The sequence below is a fragment of the Melopsittacus undulatus genome, unplaced genomic scaffold, assembly GCF_012275295.1.
Source record: "Melopsittacus undulatus isolate bMelUnd1 unplaced genomic scaffold, bMelUnd1.mat.Z mat_scaffold_751_arrow_ctg1, whole genome shotgun sequence".
Lineage (NCBI taxonomy): Eukaryota > Metazoa > Chordata > Aves > Psittaciformes > Psittaculidae > Melopsittacus > Melopsittacus undulatus.
In genome coordinates, this window is record NW_022994564.1 from 6,237 (window position 1) to 26,762 (window position 20,526).

Here is a 20,526-nt window from a genome sequence, read left to right on the forward strand (position 1 = left end):
CATTATTGTTGGTCCCCACTGAGCAGGAACAGGGAGAATGTAGGCAAGCTGAAGAACTACCTCAGCTGTAGACCTTGCTTTTGCTGTTATTGTGGTGCTATGTGAAGGTGGCATGAGTAGTCTGAGGTCTACAGCAGCTCCTGTTACCTGCTAACTGGACTGTTGCTGGTTTTTTTTTTTCATGAGAATGGGCCTTCCTTTCTCTTTATTCCTCAGCAGACACTGGGTTCAGACTAGAATGATCTCCAAAAGCCGTGACTACTCATACTTACTTTCAACAGAGAATGCATTAAGGAAAATTTTAGCTCCTCACCCAGACTCCATGCATTTTCATGATTTATTTTTTTTTTTCAGTGGGAAGAGATTGTCCAAGCTCTGTTATTAAACAGTATTTGTGGTGGTTCCCCAGAAAGTATTGATATTATGTAGCCTGTGCGTGTAACAGTTCTTGACCACTCAACAGATTTAAAGGCTGTTGCATGCAAGTGGATGTTTCAGCTACACATAACCGTTAGGAGGCTCCAAAATATGACAGCTTCCAGATGTATGAACCAACCTGATCTCTTTGTTTAGATTATGCACCACAGCTGATGCCTAGATTAGTGCTGGCTGGACAAAGCTATAGGAGATTTGTCTGGTTTTCACAATGCCATGTTTATATTTCATTGGATTTCTCCTTCAAAGCTGACCTCACTATGACCTGTTGGAGCTGTGTCCCACTAGGATGCTAGTTTTAATGTGTCTGCAGCTGCTTTCCTTTTGGTGTCTAATGGAACATGTTCTTATTTTGATACTCATGGACTTTTATGCACAATCCTTTTATCTTAACAGTGAATTACCCTCTTCAATCTATGAGCACTCAGGTAAAACCATGCTTGTAAAGTTTTCTGCCTATAGCTAGCTTTTTAAGAATATTCTGATTGGTGAAAACAGCTTTTTTGGCTGTAGACCTTGTGGGGCTGTTCCCTGTCAGACATTTTCTCCTGTATATGGAATATAGTTCAGTCTTCCAGCCTTTAACAGTGCTTTTTCTCTCTGCAAATGATGGCATGGATATACATACTTCTAGGTGCTCTTTTTGGAGTTCAGCAGGAGATAAAGTGCAAAAATTTTACAAAGAAGTTAATTTTTCTTTGTGTCTGCTGTACAGTTATAGGTATATATTTTGTCAATCATCCTTTTTTATCTTCAGTATGCCTTTAGTTCTTTTCATTTCTCTAATCTCCCCGTTCTTTCTATTATGCATGAGGTCTTTCCCCATTTGTGTTTGTGAGTCACTCTATCTGGGAAGACCTGAAGAAATCAATAAAACTTCTTAAAGGCTGTAACAGTTCTACAGTATAGTATAGTACCCTGTCAGATTTCAGAAAGATAAAGATACCTGATTTTCATTGTAACTTGCAGAAACTGTATCAGTATTTTTGCTGTTGATGCTTTACTGGGGCAACAGATTCCCAAGGTGGTGCCTCCCAACAGAAAACTCAGTGCCACTTTCTTTCTGTGTCCATGAATCCAAGCAAGCAGGAAGATATTTTGCTCCTCTCTAATGTGATATATCCAATTTTTTTATCCACTTACAGCATGCTGAATATGACAATGACTACTGGATGCAATAGCTATGTTTACCCTTGCTGCTAATTGAGTGACTTTGACATGAAGTATTTTTGCATTGTAGGTTGCACTAGAAATAGATGGAGTGGGGTTGTGAGGAGTAACTTTGAATTCAGAATTTGAAAATAAATTCTATTTTTCTTAATTCCTTGTTTTTGCTCTGTAATCTTAGTTTAGTATCTATAAATACAATGTACTTGTTACTGTTTTTTCTCTGTTATTTTCGTTCAGTATCATCTCAGTTGCTATAAACAGCCTGAATTTGGCAGAAGCAGTAGTTTCACGAGGTAAAAAGCCCTTTATGGAACTGCTGACTGTATAGATGTTTTGATGTATGGAGATTTAAATTTTGGGTTTTAGAATGAATGTCTTGGCTTTAACTTCTTGGGTTTGGAAAACTTAATTATTTTGGTGCTTGAGCAAAATATATTAGAGGTAAGGAAACGAGCAGAACCGTAAACCTGACTCTTTCTGCAAAGGTGGTGCTCCTTCAGAGAATTGCACTGAGCTTAATTCCAGCTTCAAATATACAAGTAATCATTGTGTATTTGAAACACCTGTATTTTGTTCATGTACAAGGAAAATCTGATATTTGAAGGCACATATGCAGTGTTGTACACCCATATACCTGAAGCTGGAACTGAGCCCTTAAACTGCAATACAGTCTTCATTTGCTAACAGTGAGATTAATGAAAAGAAAACAGCCTTCTCTTGTTTACCAGTATGATGCATTTCTGTTTTTCAGTCAGTAAGCAAAGCTAAGTGCAGCAAAGTAGAAATGAGCACTGTTAAGTCAGTTGTATGATTTTTTTTTTCCATCCTTAAATCATTACTTAAGGGCTTCTGGCCCCTAGCTCAGGAATCCTGCCCAAAAATGCCAGATGTATTACACAGTCAAGTATTGCAATGTAAATAGTGTTCTGAGCCATGAAAGCAGGGTGGTCCATCTCTTAGTTTAAGAAAAAAAAAAAAAGAAAAGGGAAAAATCCGCATGCTCTGAAATAAGCACAGTAGTTGTAGTGTTATTTGTGTTTTTTGGCTGCACAACTAGTATTTTGGAGCTGAAAGAACACAGATAAATTATTGCTTCGAACTGGCAGATAATAATAACTGAAACTGAGATGCTAGAAAGCAAGACGCATCTTGGCTGAGGCTGCTTAATTTAGTCAAACAGGCATGTAATAAGTGAAATGTTAAAAGGAAAAGCCATTGCTGACAGGCAAAACCTGTTACTCTACCTTATTGTGAACAGCAGTCTTGTGCACATGGAAGCAGGGTGGACAAAGGATGGGAAGTAGGGAAGGCAGAGGCATAGAGTTGTTCTTTACCTCATGCTGTGTAATGGAAAGTCTGGGTATATTACTGCATCTCCTCAGCATAAACATTGCTGAGCTGTTCTTGATTTTAATTAAATACCTTTTGCTATGTATTAACAATGACTTAACCTTCCAGTGTGCTTATCTTCTTCAGATGTGGTAGTGGATATAGGAGGTTTATTTGCACATTTTCCATTTTGTGTATGAACATGTAATTTCATAACATTGAAAACTAGTTGAAAGGAGATTCCACAAATCTGACCTGAAAGGCAATTGCTGAGGGGGATGCAGTAATCAGATTTACATTTGGGTTATCTGACAAATCTGTGAATTGCCATAGCTTCCTTGGGTGTGGGCAGAGGGGAAAGGGGTTGTAGGACTTATTTGTATGTGGTAAACTGTATTGTAATAGCTACCAGCATGTAATCCCTGTGCAGATTTCAGTATAATCTTCTCAGTGAGCTACCCAGAAGAAAAAATATGCTTAGGAACTCATTTAAACATCTCGCTTCCTGCTTACACTATGATAAAATTAAAAAAAAAACCCAAAACCTTTATTTTCTTTTCTTACCAAGCTACATTACCTGTAATGGTTAAAAAAAATAGTATACAGGTACTTAGAGAAGGTACTTCCTTGTACCAGTTTTCCTGGTGACACTTTCCTGTGCATTATCTTATTTGCCTTTTTGACATGGACCTGATTCAGATTTCATTTACACCAGTCTTACTCTAATGACTTCTTGAAGGTCTCCTCATACTCAGAAAAAGAAGACTTTGCTGTTTAGGAAGCTGGTGCTGTTTAAGGGGTAGATACTAGAAAATATGAAATTCTAGTGCAAATTATTAAGATCAAGAAACAAAGCTAAAACTTTTTTAGTATGACTTCCAAGTGTAGACAAAAGCTAGCAACTTGAGAGAATTGTGATCAGGCATAAACATCTATTAAACTACTCTTTCCTAGAGATTTGGGGAAATAGGATGACCTTTTTTATTCTTTTTCTTTTCCTTTTTTTTTTTTTTTTTTTTAAAATAGGCTACAGTTTCACATGGCTTGCAAAAGAAATCTTTCTCCTTTTTGTTTCCTACACCAATTGATTTATCATTTTGCTTGCAAGCAGACTTTAGAATGTTAGGGCAGGAACACACTCACTTTTTTCTCGTAACTTTTTTGTTGGCGGACCGAAACCAGTTGACTTGAATAAATTTTTCTGTGGTCTGAATGAAGCCAGCAACGTGAAAAATCTTGCCTTTCAGAGCCGTCTGAATGTACATTTCAGCCACACAGTAAGCTGTATTGGTAGGCAGTGGACTGGCTAAATACAACCATTTTTCGCAGCAGAGAGTTAGACAGGTGATTAGCATAATTAGCACAAGAGTAGGCTATACATATGGTAATGTTAAGTGTGTAAATGCCAAGCTGCGGTGTAAAATTTATGTCAGGGGTCGACAGGGCTGTGCGAAAGTATTGTGTTACAGGCTGCAGGTCAAAGCCTCCATTGCTTTACCCCCTTTTCTCTTGTTGGTGAATGCGCTAAACTGAAGAGAAAGACAGACAGAAATACAACAGATAAGGCTTTGATTGAACAGCCTGGTTCTGTGCAAGAGGGACTGCTCTTTAAAGAAAAACCCCAAGCCCCCAAAAAAACGACACACACAGAGGCAAAACAAAAGTCCCCCTCTTTCACTATAGATTTATTTTCCATCATGCCAGCTACAAAAAGTGTTGCTGTCTTTGAGCCATGTGGAATATGATAGGGTGAGGGCAAATCTTAGGTGGGGAGAGAGTATGAGATTGGCAATTAAGCTTTAAGGAGCAAAAACAAACAAAAAACTTTAATTCACCTTTTCTCTGCACCCCAACCCACTTCTTTGGTTTTTTTTCTTTTTTTTTCTTTTTTTTATGTCTATGTTCTTGACTGCACATCGGGGCTAGGAATTGAATACTCTTGAAGGTGACAGCATTATATGTAATAAAATCTCAACAGCACAACCATCTTCGAGTTGCATGACTGATTTTAGACTAAGTGCCAAAAGTTCCTCGTGTGGTTTTGTGGTGGGGTTGCTACACTTATTCCCCAGATTCCTCCCACCTTCTAAACCACTAAATTCTTTACAAATTAAAAATCACTAGTAGCAGGTTTCTTGTTTTAAAGGAGCACGGCGTTGAAGGGTACACATCTTTTTAACCATGCTGATGGGGAAAATCGGTAAATCTCTTTGTTGCCATAAACTGTTCATTCATATATTTCGCATGCAATTCCCCTCCCCCCTTTTGTATTTTTTGTAGTCGCCTATAAGGAGTGGTGGTGTTGACAGAATATAGTTCACACCACAGTGACCGTTGTGATGAAACTTCCTCACAAGCCGCAGGGGGTCCTTATGAATCAGCCCCTAATCCAGCTAATCCCGCTCGCAACAAAATCATGAAAGTGGCTCCCAGCGATGTGTGTTTCCCTGCACAGATGCAGCGGGAAGGGAGCTGCGGTGGAAGTGCTGTTCCCCGGTGTGGGGCGGGGCGGCCGGAGCGCACTGCCCGGCAGGGACCCGACCGGGCAGCGACCGTCCCGCCGCGCCGGGATAGGCACCGGGAGGTGAGGCCGGCTCTGCGGAAGCCGAGCCGGAGCGGGCGCGGAGAGGGCCCCGCTGCGGCTGAACGATACTAGCTCCGGCGGAGTGTTCGGTCGGGTTTGGGGAGGTGCAAAGCTGCCGTATGTACCCGCCACAGCTGGGGCAGCCCTGCGTCTCCCACTCCCAGAGCTTTCAGTAACCTCTCCTTCAAAGGGAGAACAGACCGTTGTTGTAGTCTGGCGGGCTTGGTAAGTGAAGTGAAATTACCTGCATGACCAGAGTAGCCGAAAGTAGGAAATAAAGGCTGTGTTGTGGGGTGTGTTTTGGTCATTTGTTCAGCTTTCTTTCCCAGCCATTTCTGCTGTCAGAATAAACTGGGCCATATGGTCATGCTCTCAGAGTAATCTGATGGGAATCTCTGATTGCACCCTGGACAAAATGAAATGTGTTCTTCCACTGCTCGGTGTGAATAGCAAGCAAAACTATGAAAAATGGGCCTCCTGACAGATGCAAGAACTGTCTGGGGAAACTGGTGGCCAGTAAGAAACATCGAGGTGGGGGGGAGCCGTGAGAGGCAGCAGGTTCGGTGCTGGGTGGGGGAGTGCTGACCTGACCTGATTGTGTCCAACAGTGAGAGCAGTTCTGCTTCAGTGCAGAGCCATTCAGTAGGAAGCTGCTTAGGCAACAACAGATGGTACAGCAAGCAGCTGGTAGGGAACACTTGAAAGAAACTGTACCCTGTTTCATAACATGTTCATTCCTTTAATTTTTCTATATATTAGTTTTGCCATCTCCTAAAGCACTATTTAGGAAACTAAAAAATTCTGAATGGACAGGATTTTTCATTGATGCTTGCTGCGCCTTTAAAAAAAATTGCATTCGAATTTTGTGCTACTCCATGTACAGATGAAATTTGTGCTATCCCAAGAGTACGGATGAAAAGACTTAAAATGCTGCTTTTAACCACACAGGAAAACAATTACATATTTGAGGAAAGGGCACTGAGAGGTTAAATGAAAAGTTGGGCCTAGAGGAAAGCTGACTGCTGTGGAACAACACAGTAAACTGTTTTTAACACATTACCCTGCAGAAGCTCCTTAATTCAAGCTAAAGTAACTTGAGACAGATTATATTCAGTGGTTCTGAAATCCTTAGGTTTAGACCTTGAAGCCACTTACATTACCCTTCTCGGCAGAAGCTCCTAGAAACATAGTCACTTCCATGCACAATTGAGGATTTTGGCTTGTTACGAAGTGTGCTCAAATATTTTTGTAAATTACCAAAAAATAAAAATTCAGCTTTGTTCCTCGGCAGGTATGAACTGTTACATGATCATAAACTGCTGGAGAGTTGCGGTAGCCTGTATTAGCTGCCTGTCCTCACTGTGGGTTGTCCTCCTTGATTTCTAGGAAATAGCACAGTCTAGAGTCTTTATTCCTTTGCTACTTCAGCCAGAAAAATTCGATAGTTGGCCTTCTCCACCAAAAGGCTGTGGCTTAGCTCTGACCTGAAGGGACCATGTCTTTGAAGAAAGGATAGTTCACGTCTCTATGCCCATTCATTCTTCAGCCTCTTTGTGGGATGGTCAACAAGGATGCCAATTGTGATGGCAGTTTGCTATAATATGGACACCTGCCCACTAGGAATGGCCTGAAACCACCAAATCATTTCACATAAGCTGGCATACAGCTGTCAGATGGTAAACAATTTGTGGTCACTATTGTTCCTGGCTGGATTAGAACCAGTGACCCATAGGTGAACAGACTCATATCCTGTTACCAAGGACATGTGTCGCAGCTCAGTAGCAGCTACTGTGTTTTATGTTTAATTGGAAAGTTTGAATTGCATGTACCAAGTTGGTGTGTTTATTGTAGATTTCAAAGATGCTTGCATGTTTTGTTGATTGGTTGGTTGGTTTAGTTTTGTTGGTTCTTTTTGTGTGTTTGAACTGTGCAATTTGTTCATGTTAGTTTGTGGGGGTTTTTTAATGCTCTTTTCCAGTTTCTCAGCTCAGAGGGGCATCAAGCAAGAAATTCATCAATGCAATCTATTTTATCCAATCAGAATAATATTTTTCTGACTATGGGAATATAGATGCATACATGTAATATCAGTTTTCGTTTGATTTTTAGAAAGGGTCTAGCTCCTAAAATTGCAAGGGAGTTTTCCCCACTACAAGTAGAGGCAGCTTGTTGTTGGGCTGTCTTCCTGAGTATGCAGACAGCTTTGTGTCCTTGTCACAGTTCTAAACTTTTATCTTGTGCCAAAATGAAAAGCTATCTTTGATGTGTGTTTTTATTTTTGCTGTTCATAATCATTTCAGCATTAATGAAATCTGTAACAGCAACACTGGAGTCATCCCCAGCATGTATGAGGGGTAATTTAACTCATATCATATGATGGGTCGGGAGATAAGAACCAGCATTTTGAAGTGCTTCATTCTTGGGTTTTTTGTGGTTTTTTTTTTTTGTAACTTTTTTTGTATTTGTGGGCCATAGTCTTTTTATCTTTTATCTTTCTTCTTTATTAAGCAAAAACTAAGACCCTGGTGTTATCTTGTTCTCAGTGTGACAAAAATGGTCGAGATGGTCACATTGCTTCTAGATTTTCCTAGAAGTCAGTGGTGCTAAAAAAAAAATGAAATCAATTATGTCTTCTCATTGGGATGTGTTAATATCATAGACAGAGGGCCTCCTTTTGTTGGAGGAAAAGAAGAAGGAGAAGAAGAAGCGTGGAGTGTCCAGCTGGATGTTGGGAAGGGAGATGGTATGGCACAGGCTGTCTTACATGGGCAGATACAACCATGCAAACTATACAAACACAAATATGTGTATTCAGTAGGGAAAATGCTGTGCGAGAAAACCTAGATACTGCGTGGAATTTCTGACTGCCCATAGTCCAGTCCTGCCAGAGATCATGTCTAATTACATGATAAAGATGACAGTTTTTCATTGAGCTATTGCACAGCCTATTGAATTACCATGTATTCTCCTTAAGACGCTGATTGCTTACCACTGTGTTCTAGCTCTTGTAAGCTCATCATTTCTCAACAGTTTTTTCTTTTCAGTAAACCCAGTTTTAGTCACTCACTGTGAAGTCTTTATTTTGCATAGTTAAATAAATGAGCAGAAAAGAAATTATTGCAGGTAACCAAAACTTTTTTATAATGGAATCCCAATGGGTTTATGAGAGCCATCATTAGTATCATTGGAGTATCAGATGCATCAAATACATTATAATATCAAACAGCCAGTAGTTAATAATACAGCCATGTAAACTAGTAGCAGCTCTGATTCTGCAAGTAGTCAGCATTTTAAAAGTTTAAGAAAATGGACATGTCAGTCCCATTTCTTGTACTGACTGTCAACAGAAGTGTGCTGCACTTCCTCCCAGCAGACAGTGTTACCCCTGTACTCTGCCAGTCAGGCCTAGAGAATGATAATTCTGAGGAAGGTGCTGTCTTCTCTGTTCTTCTGTCAGGATGCTGACTAATGCTGACTGTGTGCTGAAAAACTATATTCTGTTGCTGACAAAGAGCAGCACAGGCAAGGTGAAACATCTGAGAGAATACAAAGACAGAACTCCCTAGGGAGCAACAGGAAGCTTTAAATCAAAAGGCCATTATTTTTCCATGCCCAGTAAAGGGCATGGTAATCTTCATACCTGCCAGAGAACTTCAGCTCTCTATCTCTGTTTTTTTATAGGAGGGTTTGATCCTGTATGAGTAGTATTTGGCTGCCACGTTTTATTCTCATGAGACCCTTTATCAAGGATACACAAAAATAGAAGTTGTCTTTGGTGTCATTAGGTACTGCATTTTGCTGTGTGGCAGGTGCAATCGTTTTTAATCCTGGTACATAGTTATGACAGGGAGGCAAAGCTGTGGCTGACTGGCTTATCTGTGCATCATTGTAACGGGCTGAAATGAATTTAATTTTGTAGTTCTTGAGTAGTACCTGTATATGAGTGTAATAGGGATGCCCAAGGCGACAGCACAAGGAAAGACTACTTGAGAATGTACAGTACAAGAAATTCCTTAATAGCAATCAAAGTTGAGGAAGACAGGCTATGAGGTTGCCAGGGAGAAAAGTATGAGGACAAAAACCCTTCCTGTGCCCATGTGGCAGGGAGAAGGAGATGAAGGGTGAGACTTTCCACACCACAGTACTCGCCCTGGGTGAAGGGCATCACACAGCAGGGGCTGTGTGGTCTCCCTGTGAGCCTGGGCTCTTCCTGTGTTCCTCTGCACACTGCCGCTCTTCGGATTGATTGGTAAACATTGAGTCTTGGGTGAACACATTGGGATAGTATTATCAGTCTTTGTTTTTATATGGTTAATGAGTCATTAAGGGGGTTTATTTTCTTTTTGTTTCCTGTTGTGGTGGTAACAAATATTGCGAATTGCAGAGGTTGCCTGCCTTGTCTAATGCTCAGACCATAATGTAAGCATTGTGAGGAGTACTAATCTACACACCTGATTTGTCAGAAAATACCTGCATTTTTTGTAGGAGGGAAATGAAAACACTCTGTGAGGTGCCCGTGAATATTACATGTATGATTTTATTGCTTTGAGTTGTCACTGTCAAAAGGTTGGTCTGGATTACTCTAATGCTACACATGTATGGTCCTGGAAAAGTGGAAAAGATGGTGTTGCTTAAACAAAGAAGAAATGTGTCAGCCCTCCAACAAGTGTTCTTGTGGAAATACCTTAAGGCCCATAGTCTTCAGAAAGGAGGTTCTCCAGACAGTTTTGCTACATTCATGTACTTCAAGGGGTTGTAGGGGAAGAACCTTGGCTCCAAACCCAGTGGGTGTTTCTGGAAATCTTGCCTGTCAGTCCTACACATCGGTAGGCAAACATTTTTATCCCAAGTGTTTGGCTGTCAAGAATGTTCTTTTTAGAGGGAGCTTGCTGAGCAACTTGTGGCTCAGTTGCACACAAGGTGACTATTGAATGGTTAATAGAGGTAGCGTTCATGTCTGAAAAGAATAACAGAACCTCAGGGTATGTGATGCAATTCCAGTAACCTGAAATGGAACATTTCAGATATTCTGAGAAAGAAATGTTTCCTGCCTTTTCAGGTATTGGACAGTAAATTAACTAGCAGTGATTTTCAGCTATCACTCATTGCTTGATTTAGGACTGATCTCTTAGTGTAGCAGAAGTCAGACTTACTCCTGAAAGTACTTAGTGTGGAAGGGACTGCAGTTCCTAGTGGTAGTTTCTAGAGTTCTTTAAAAGCATGTTAATATAATGACATGTAAATTTTGAATGCTGGTTGTGACAAAGACATAGGTAAGACACTGACATTCACAGTGGAAATGAGCACATACTGAATGACCCAGTAACTCTGAAATTGTTAATAAGTCAGCGGAAGGAGATTTGCCAGAAATTGTGCCAGTGAAAACAAGTATGATTTTGCTCTTGTGTCATTGGAGGGTACATACGTGTTGTTCAAATATACACTAGAGGCAAGCAGTTTCGTTTTTCTGGGGTTTTCACTTGAGATGTGCTGAAGCATTTTAATGTGTGATGACTGAAACACTGGGACTGTGACCTCAGTGCTTCGTAGTGGGATCTAGAGCCTTTCATCTCTAGGTCACGGGTTCAGGTCTGCCTCAAGTTAAGGATGACTAAAACTTGTTACCACCTGACAGCTGTTCATTGCTCTTGGGTGAGGGAGACATGGTGGTCCTTACACAATTCTTAACAATCCAGCATCCACACTGACAATTACGGCTCTCTTCCGGCCAGTCAGAAATGGCAAAGGATGTAGTACCTTGACCAGCTTCTATTTGAGTTAGTGTGGAAGTTTAGGAGGAGCAGCAGTGTGTTTCATGATATGGGGTGCTAACTTGCTCAAGGCAGATTCATGTGTTACAGCAAAATGCTAAGAAGGAAGCCTGGGGTGGGGGGAAGAGGGAAGACATTTTCCTCTTCTCTGGAAAAAAAAACCCGCATTTTTTTTAAGAAGGAGTAATATTCAACAAAAAGATGCTGTCAATAAAAACTATCTCACATTGAACACTGGTCTTCAAACATATTTCTGAGAATTAGAAACTGTTATTACGTAAGAAATGGTGCTAGGACACTGATGTTACTACTTTGTTGTGATTATTTTCCCCTTTTTAAAAATCTGTTAGCAAAATTGTAGAGCTGGCATAGTACCTCATTTCTAGGCTAATAGGCAGACTAGATTTCAGGTGTAGTAGGCAAACACCCAGAATCTGATGACACTGCTGGAAGGATAGAATCAACTAGATTGGAAAAGACAGTTAAGATCATCAAGTCTGCTGAATTGTGTTACCACTGGCCATGAAACAATGTACCGATCTGTTATTTAAATCAGCATTTTGGCTTGTGGGAATTTGTGTTACCAACTCTAGGCACTAAATCATAAGGAATCATGTAATACAGGACTTGAATATCATCAAGTGGCTTTTGATATATTGAAAAAGGAGACTGATGTGGATTTTGTCACCTGGATATTAAAGAGAAATAGTTCTGTCTTTGACATGGAGTAAAATGGGAAATAATGGTACTGTATTCCATATGTACAATTTAAGTCAGTAGCATTTAAGTGTAAAATGTTGTTGTCACCAAATATATGAAAGCACGCCATAAAGGAAAATCACGAAACATCAGAATTTTGTTCCCTTATTATGTTTTCCATTACATCATTTTGTCCTGTAGTGTGGAAATCCCATGACTATAATGTGTGTTATTTTGTTGGGTTTTTTTTTCATGCAATTGCAAAAAATTACTTTCTGTGAAGTGTCTGTGTTTAGCATAGTATTGCTATCTTCAGCACAGTAATGTGAGAGGCTTCAGGTGCATTTCAGTGGCTTCTCTCCTTTTTTTTGCACTAGCTAAGAATAGTCCTGAAAAAAAAGCCCCCAAAAGGCAACAAAGGACTTGATTTTTAAAGAGCATATTCAGCTGATTGTGCTGATTGTGAAGGCTTAAGATCTCTGGGTATGGCAGCCTCCAGTGATCTTTGCAAACTTTAATTAAAATAAATGTAAACATAACTGCTAGAAACTTTTTTAATTCCCTTTTGCTCTTTATCATTTCTCATATGTTGAAAGGCCACTGATGTATCCACTTGCTTCCAGTCTGTCCATATGTTTTCACATAATCTGACTTTGGCAGTCAGAATTTTTCTCTGCAATCTGCATTTATAATTTCTTAGTACCTGGGTGTTACATTGTATAAAGCATCTGCATTTGCCTGTACTCTGTTTGGCTGAAGAAAACACACAAAACAGATCCATCAAGGAAATAATTAAACAGTGTAATGCCTTAAGAAGAATGTGGAGTGGATCTGCTGCTGGGTTCTGGAATGTGCGCCTGCCTTCTTGGGTGGCTTTGCTATTCCTGTTCTGAATGTTAAAAGGGGAAAAAACAGCTTCTGTTCTGATGACTGACTTGTGTGATGCAATTCTGATTAGCTAAATCTGCCCTGTTCAGTGAAGTTAATGTGGTTTGACAGCACCTTGATTAGGAAGCAATCATTTCTGTTGATAGTAAACAGTTAGTCACTTTCAGCAGTAGATAGGAATGCCACCCTTTGTCTTGCATGAAGTATGATTTGTTGGTTCAAGTCCTGGTTAAATTCAAAAGGAAACTGTGGGTAGAATGGGAAAGAATATAGTATCAGAAAGTTTATGGTAGACTCCACAGCCCTCATAAAATTGGGACATTATTGTCTTGGCTGGCATTGAGACACAAAAGAGGGAGAGAGACATTTTGTCTTTGGAAGAATTTACAGCTTCCAAAAGGACTGAAAAAGAAAGCTGTGGTTCAAAGAAATACAGATTAGGAGAACTCTTCTCCCTTACCCCCAGCCTATATTCCTGTAAGATGAAGCAAAATTTATTAGTATTTCATAGACCACTGGTTGGTGGAGAAAGATGGCATGAAACACAACCTGATGAGTGAAAGTACTTTCAGGGTTTAATTCCTGATAAAAATCAACAATAACTTTTTGTTACCATGCATATGCAGTCTCAGTGGTAGTCTATTCTCCCACTGTACTAAGAGGGTTGTTAAGAAGTTGTAAAGGGACTGTAGATAAGGAAGTTGTGCTTGATTTTTCTTTTTTCCTTCCTTATTGTGAGCTGGTCACTTTATTTGGAGGACAGAGGTAATGCACAATGTGACAGGCTGAAAAAATTGAGTGTGTTGTGGAAACTTACTTCTTCACAGAATTCTTGAACAAGAAATTAAGCAATTGCTTCATGCCAGAATGAATGTATGTTTTAATTGTTGAGGGTCTCATTCTGACAGCTTTATCCATGCAGGGGCCCAACTTCTGCCTGGTGGTCCTTTTAGCCCCAGGGGGCTACGAGTGGGTTGAAGGCCCAAGTGATTGAAAAAGTGTGTCCCTGTTCAGACTTGGGAATGTCATCTCCTGCACTGCCAGCTGGTTACAAGATCAGTCTTCTGCTATACAACCCAGGAGGAGATAGATGTACATGCCTAATTTCTGTTCACACTGTTGCAGAAACTAAACCTTGGGCAGTAATTCAGATCACCAGTGCCAAGCGGACTAGGACGGAAAAAAATGTAAGAAATTAGACCAGGTCTGTAGCTTGGACTTAGCAGAGCAATAACGGTGGTAAATTGTAAGGGATGGAAACAACATGTTAGTGGTATACTTGTCCTCCTCATCTGGATGTGGTCTTGATTCAGCTAATTAATTGATCCTGCCTCCCACATGCATTTGTTGGAGACACTACAGAGGAGATTGTATAAAGTATATGAACTCTAGCTGAATGCATTTTTTGTAAGAGGGAAGATAATTTTCAATTCTTACCTGGTATTTTCTGTTAAGGCAAATTGAATATGTTCTCCCTCTAGAGCCTGTCATCTCTACAGACTCTGCCTTTTCTTTTTTCTTCTCTCCTAAACCCCCACCATGTTTTAATATGGGGCACACCATTCAGCTCACAAGGGCTGAAAAACACATGTTGCTCATGAATGATCCCTGTATCACAGCATGTTGTGCAGGTTCTGGACCACTAGAGTAAAACTAGTGTCTGCTGCACTCACAACTGCATCTCTTCATGTGAAATTGTTTTTTTTTTCCTCTTTTTTTTTTTTTTAAAGGCTGGACGAAATATTCCTGCACACTTACTGTTTTGCTCCTCCCTTTGCTGTACTGAAGAGAAACATTCCTTTTCTGCCTTTGCCAAACTATTTAGGAGAAGAGTGTAAATTAAAACCATTTATCTTAAAATGTGCTGTTGGAGCATTCTGTTTATACAAGTGTAAGAAATTGTATGTAGTGTTTGGTCTGGTCTGCAAGGAAAAGGTTCTTCTCTTTTGCTTGCTTTTTTAATTTTTATATGTGGGATATTGGTTATAATGTAGACAAAAGTGTTTGAGGCTCCAGTTTACATGTCAGTGTTTTAGTGCAGTAGAGGCAATGGTATTTTAACGAGGAAAATAGTTTTTTGCAGTGTTACTCAAATAATATTTTTAGAGTTATACTGTGATCAGTTTGAGACCAAATAACGCATGAACATGATGGTCAAGTTTTTCTGACAGGAGAGTGCTCATCAAGTGAATCTAGAATAAACAGTCACTGGCTAATAACAAAACTGTTGATATTTATCCATCAGTTGGTGGACGAGTGAGTCGGGAGTTAAATTACACACGGCAGAAGATTGGAGAAGAGGCCATGTTTAACCCTCAGCTCATGATCCAGACTCCACAGGAAGATGGTGCTAACGTACTAACAACAGAAGCACTCCGACAGCACCTTGACTCTGCACTTCAGGCCAGCAGAGTACACGTCTATAATGTACAACAGGTAAGTGAAAAAGCAAAAGTTTTCTTGCCATTTCTAACAGCTGAAAAATGGGCACATGCTTCCCTCCATCTATTTTCAAACAGCACTCCAGAGCCTTTCAGTTTGGGCTGTGTTTTGATTTGAGTATCACTGTTTTCTGATACTTGACTTTGTGCCATCATAGTGGTGACAAGTTGACTTTTAACAAAATAAGAAGGGGTAGGTGGTGTTGGAAGAGGACTGTGAGAGTGTGCCACTATGGACAGTGCTGCAGTATCCAGCATTGGTCTTGGTAAAGGAGTGGTGTCTGTACTCTTAAATATAGGACCTTATGGTTGGGATTCTAACATTGAAAACCCCTCCATATTAGAGTTGAATTCAGTTGGTGACATCATCATGAGGTACATAATGATTGTGATCAGCATCACAGGTTACCATCCATCCAATAGTTCGGATACAAAGGGAAATGGCAGTGTGTGAAATAATAGCTGTTTAATAACATAGACAGTACAGCTGTCCCTCAGAGTATGCAACTGAAGGTTGGAAGCTGTGTGTGGTCCAATGAAAAATAATAAAGGGTGCACCTTAGTAAGGTATCAGCTTTAGGCTAATAAGGTGTCTCCCTGAAAAAGTGGTTCCTCTGGGGTTTCTATTTACATGATGATCTGCCTAGGGGTGCTGCCTGTGAAGTATGAAGCCCACTGTCCTTTCAGCCCATCTTTTCAGCACATCCAGCTGATGCCTCAATGAACTAATGCTGAAGCTCCAAATATCTTTAATCCAGCTCCTGCCTTCTCTAAGGTATTAGAAGTCATGGCAGTGGAAGTTGACTCATAGTTGAAAAAGGAGGGCAGAAATCTTAATGGTTTATTTCTTCTGCATGTGTGGGTCAGCTGGGAATAATCTCGTCTTCTGAGCTGGAGCTGGCTTCTCTCTCACTTCTGTCACTGAGTGGCATCTTAAGTCACAAGCTGTCTCATTTATATAAAGATGGATTTTTGTCTCTTTTAACATGTATTGACTAGCCTGAACATCCAGAAGCAGCTCCATTATTTTTAATGAGTTTTACAGAAAGTGTGTGAATAACTGAAACAAATATCTTGTCTGTAACTACAAAAGAAAGGCATTTCCTTTTTTTGTGAGGCGTTCTTGTCCATGCTGAATACTGTTTGCCTTTCTCAGTGCTTTAATGCTTGAGGGCAATATGTGTATATGAGTTACAATTTTAATATCTGTTACATTTTAAAGAAAAATTTCAGTAATTGTATAAGAAATGTCCTGCAATAGCTACTAAGAAGGAGAAAAATAATTGTTACAGCTGAACCCAGACAGAAAAAAAATTTGTTCTTTATGTTTCTTACAGACAGTGGAAATTGGAACATTTGTGTTACAAATCAGGAGAACTCATCACAGAAGCAGGTTACATGGACCAGGTATGTGCAGTCGGGACCTGGTTACAAGATTTATCTGTTTTCATGATTCAGCTTGTGTTGTTTTGATTATATACTAGTAACTGTGGTTTCCCCTTTTGATTTTGACAGATCATAGAATATCTTTATCCTTGCTTAATTATCACTCCTTTGGACTGCTTCTGGGAGGGAGCAAAGCTACAGTCAGGAACTGCCTATCTTTTGTAAGCATGTTTTTTTATAACTTTCTGTTTATAATGAAGTCTGACCTGACTGATTTTTATTGTGTATCTGTATATATTTTTCAGTTGCATTCCCATTGTTTACTCAGATTCTGGTTAGCAGAAAAATAAGACAAAGTGTAGTGTCTCTACAGAAATACACATGTATTTTTGGTTATTTTTTCCCCCACTGACAAAGATTTTTCCTGTTTCTAAGAGATAATTTATAGCATTGATTTAAATCCTATCTTATTTTTTCCTTTTTGCAAGCATGCAAGAAAGTTTTTCTAAATTCAGCTTTAAAAATTGTGTCTATTTTTTTTCCTCTCTGAAATAAACTTGTTTCTGGTGTTTGCTTTGGTTTGGTTTGATTTTGGGTATGTACCACCTCTCTCCCCTCTCACTTCCGCCTCCCCCCAAAAAATTGGTTGTCTGGGAATTCCTAAGAAAATGTCTTGGGTTAAATCTCAAGTCTTCCTGAGGACTAAAGAGCAAATCCTTTGCTTATAAGATCATTAAAGAAACCATATAGTATCTTTTATGGGTGGTTTCTCACAGTTTACATGTGTGATATAATATGCCCTGAGTCCTTTAAAGAGTTAACTGTTAATCTGTGCAGGCATTTTCTGTTAATTATGCAGGAGTTAGCATTTAAGTTATTGTTTCTGTCCTGGTTTGCATGTCTCTGTAAAGCAATTTGCAATGGCCATCTTCTAACCTTTTAGTGTACAGTTCTAGATGGGAAATAAGGGGTTTTGTGTTTTCTGGTTGGGAGATTCAGAATAATGACTTAAGCCTGGTTAAGCAGATACAGTGTGGTTTGAATCACAGAATAAGGCAGGCAAAAGCCTTTCTAGTCTGTCAACATCACAAATTCAGGAGTGGGGGGTGGGAGACTTGACAGCGATAGTGGTGACAGCCATGGTAGCAGGAGAGCTTGATGGTTGATAGTCAGGCTGCCAGGTCATTTGAAGGAGCCAGCATTGTTATAGATAAACAAAGATCAGTTATATTGATTGATTACATTTGCAAGATGATTAGTAGACTAGCAAGAAGTAATCTGATACTATAAGAAAGGCTTTCTTTCCTCAGCCCCCTCTCTTTTTTTCCTTCTCCCCCCCCCCAATTCTTTGAAGCAGCAGTTGGCTGCTTTTTTGTTATTTAGGTGCTTGATGATTTGTTTTGCTTTGCTTGTAAATGGAAGTATTTTTGACCCTGTGTTTATTCCACAATTCTTTTTAAGACCTGAATATTTTTGTTAAAATTGCAACTGGGCTGCAAGAAAAGTACATGAACAAATCTAATTAAAAATGCCTTACATTTTATAAGAACAGCCTTATGAGAAAAGTTTTACCTTATAACGGAAAATAACTCTTTTTTTTTGTGCAAACATGAATTTTAAAAGTATGTTTGTTTTTGTACTTCTTCTGTCTTTCCTGTGAGTGTCATTTTCTCCTGATTTCTCTCTCTTGCAGAGGGACAGCCTCCTTTACAGTGGATCAAGTTTTGACCCCTTAGAATTCTTGGAAGAGTTAAAGAAAATAAACTACCAAGTGGATAGCTGGGAAGGAAATGCTGAATAAAGCAGAAGTTGGTCATGGTTATATGGATCGACCCTGCCTGAATCCTGCTGATCCCGATTGCCCAATTACAGCTCCCAATAAAATTCCACTAAAGTAAGTTCCATTGTCCTTGTGTATATCTTTTCAAGTGTGGCTGGGGTTGGTGGGGGTGGGAGAGAGGAGAAAAGAAGGTAACACTTTCTTCCAAGCTATATATAGTTTGTATTCTTGAGTGATAAATTCTTTCTGTTCCAGTTACATGCACTTAGCCCACAGTCACGAAGTTTCCCTCATTCTGTGATGCAGTGCTTAAGCCCATGTATTTAAATTGAGAGTGCACTTGTCAGCTACTGTCTGGAAATGGCAATGCAGTGATGTAGCACTTGAGCAAACCTGATGCCTTAGACATAGCCACTTCTGGAATACAGCTGACACTATACACTCATGCAGCTCAGCAAAGCCTTCTTTCAAAGTAGTGTCAGTTTTGTTGACTTTTTTGAGAATTTGAAGTCACAGACTCCAGTTTTATGTATCCCTTTATCAATCACTTCATGCTGTGGAGAAATTACAGTCCTAGTCTACAAGTATCCATCTGATCTGTTCAGTCTGATCTGTTGAAAACATTTCTCTTTCTAGACATCCTAGATTGTCTTTAATGCACGTTATTCTTGTATACTTTGTGTTGAATTAGGGTATGAGTTTGTCTAAAGATATGAAACTGATTAATTGTTTCTTAACAACTTTTTCTAGCCTCTTGATGTAGCCCCTGTTTTGAGTGGTGGAGGCTATGGACTGTCAAGAAAATACAATGCATTGGCAAGAGGAGTTAATTATAGGTGGTACAGTCAAGAACAGTTCTGGTAAACTTGTCAGGTAAATGTTTAAAGAAAATGCCAGGTTTTCTTTGTTAGAGTTTGAGTTCTGGTGTATGGGGGAGGATCATGCAAATCTGCTGCTCTTCATGAATCCCAGTTTAGGAGGACATGCCTCAAAAGAAAGAACTTAAAGAGTGATTAGGTATTTTAAATTTTTTAAGGAATAGTTATTGCTTTGTTCTTCTAACCTCAGAATGAATGGTGTATGTTGCTCAGAAAGAAGGCTTTCTCTTGGCAATTTGTTTACAGAATGCGTGTTGAACGAGAGTTCAAAGCACCAAACACTTTTGAGCATGTTTGAAATACCATCAAATAAAAGGAGGAGAAAAATAATTTGGTAATGTGGCATTCATTTGACTTGTCAGAATTCCAGATTTCCACTGAACTTTTGTTCAGGATCAGTATACAGAAAAGTCTATTTCTATGTCCCTACATCTTGAATAAGCTTTGAGTGGTAAAACAAACCCGTTTGTTTCACACTTCTTGAAGAAGTCATGGAATATTGGACTTCAGTGGGGGAAAAAAGCCTGTGAAATAGAACTTTTCTGAAAAATGTGGACCATGCTAAGATAAATGAAGTGTGCCCAGTAGGTTGAAAGAGGTGATTCTGCCCCTCTGCTGTCTCTCTTGAGACCCCACTTAAGAGTACTGTGTGCAGTTCTGATGTCACCAGCATAAGAAGGACATGGAGCTGTTGGAGCACGTCTAGAGGAGGGCCGCAAGGATGATCAGGGGGCTGGAGCACCTCCCATATGAAGACAGGCTGAGAAAGTTGGGGCCTGGAGAAGAGAAGGCTGCGTGCAAACCTCATAGCAGCCTTCCAGTATCCGAAAGGAGGCTACAAGGGCTGGAAGGATGCCAGAGAGAGACTCTTCATCAGGGACTGTAGTGATAGGACAAGAGGTAATGGGTTCAAAACTTAAACAGGAGAGATATAGATTAGATATAAGGAAGAATTTCTTTATTGTGAGGGTGGTGAGGCATTGGAATAGGCTGCCAAGGAAGTTGTGAACACTGTCCCTGGCAGTGTTCAAGGCCAGGCTGGAGGAGGCTTTGAGCAACCTGATCTAGTGGAGGTGTCCCTGCTAATGGCAAGGGGCTGGAACTGCATGATCTTAAGGTCCTTTCCAACCCAACGATTCTGTATTCTATAATTCTTCCATATTTA

General features: G+C 39.8%; 1 pseudogene; it reads left to right on the forward strand.

Moving 5' to 3' along the window:
• Positions 1–15,121: 15,121 nt before the first annotated feature.
• On the forward strand, positions 15,122–19,246 carry LOC117438873 (protein patched homolog 1-like; annotated as a pseudogene).
• Positions 19,247–20,526: the final 1,280 nt, after the last annotated feature.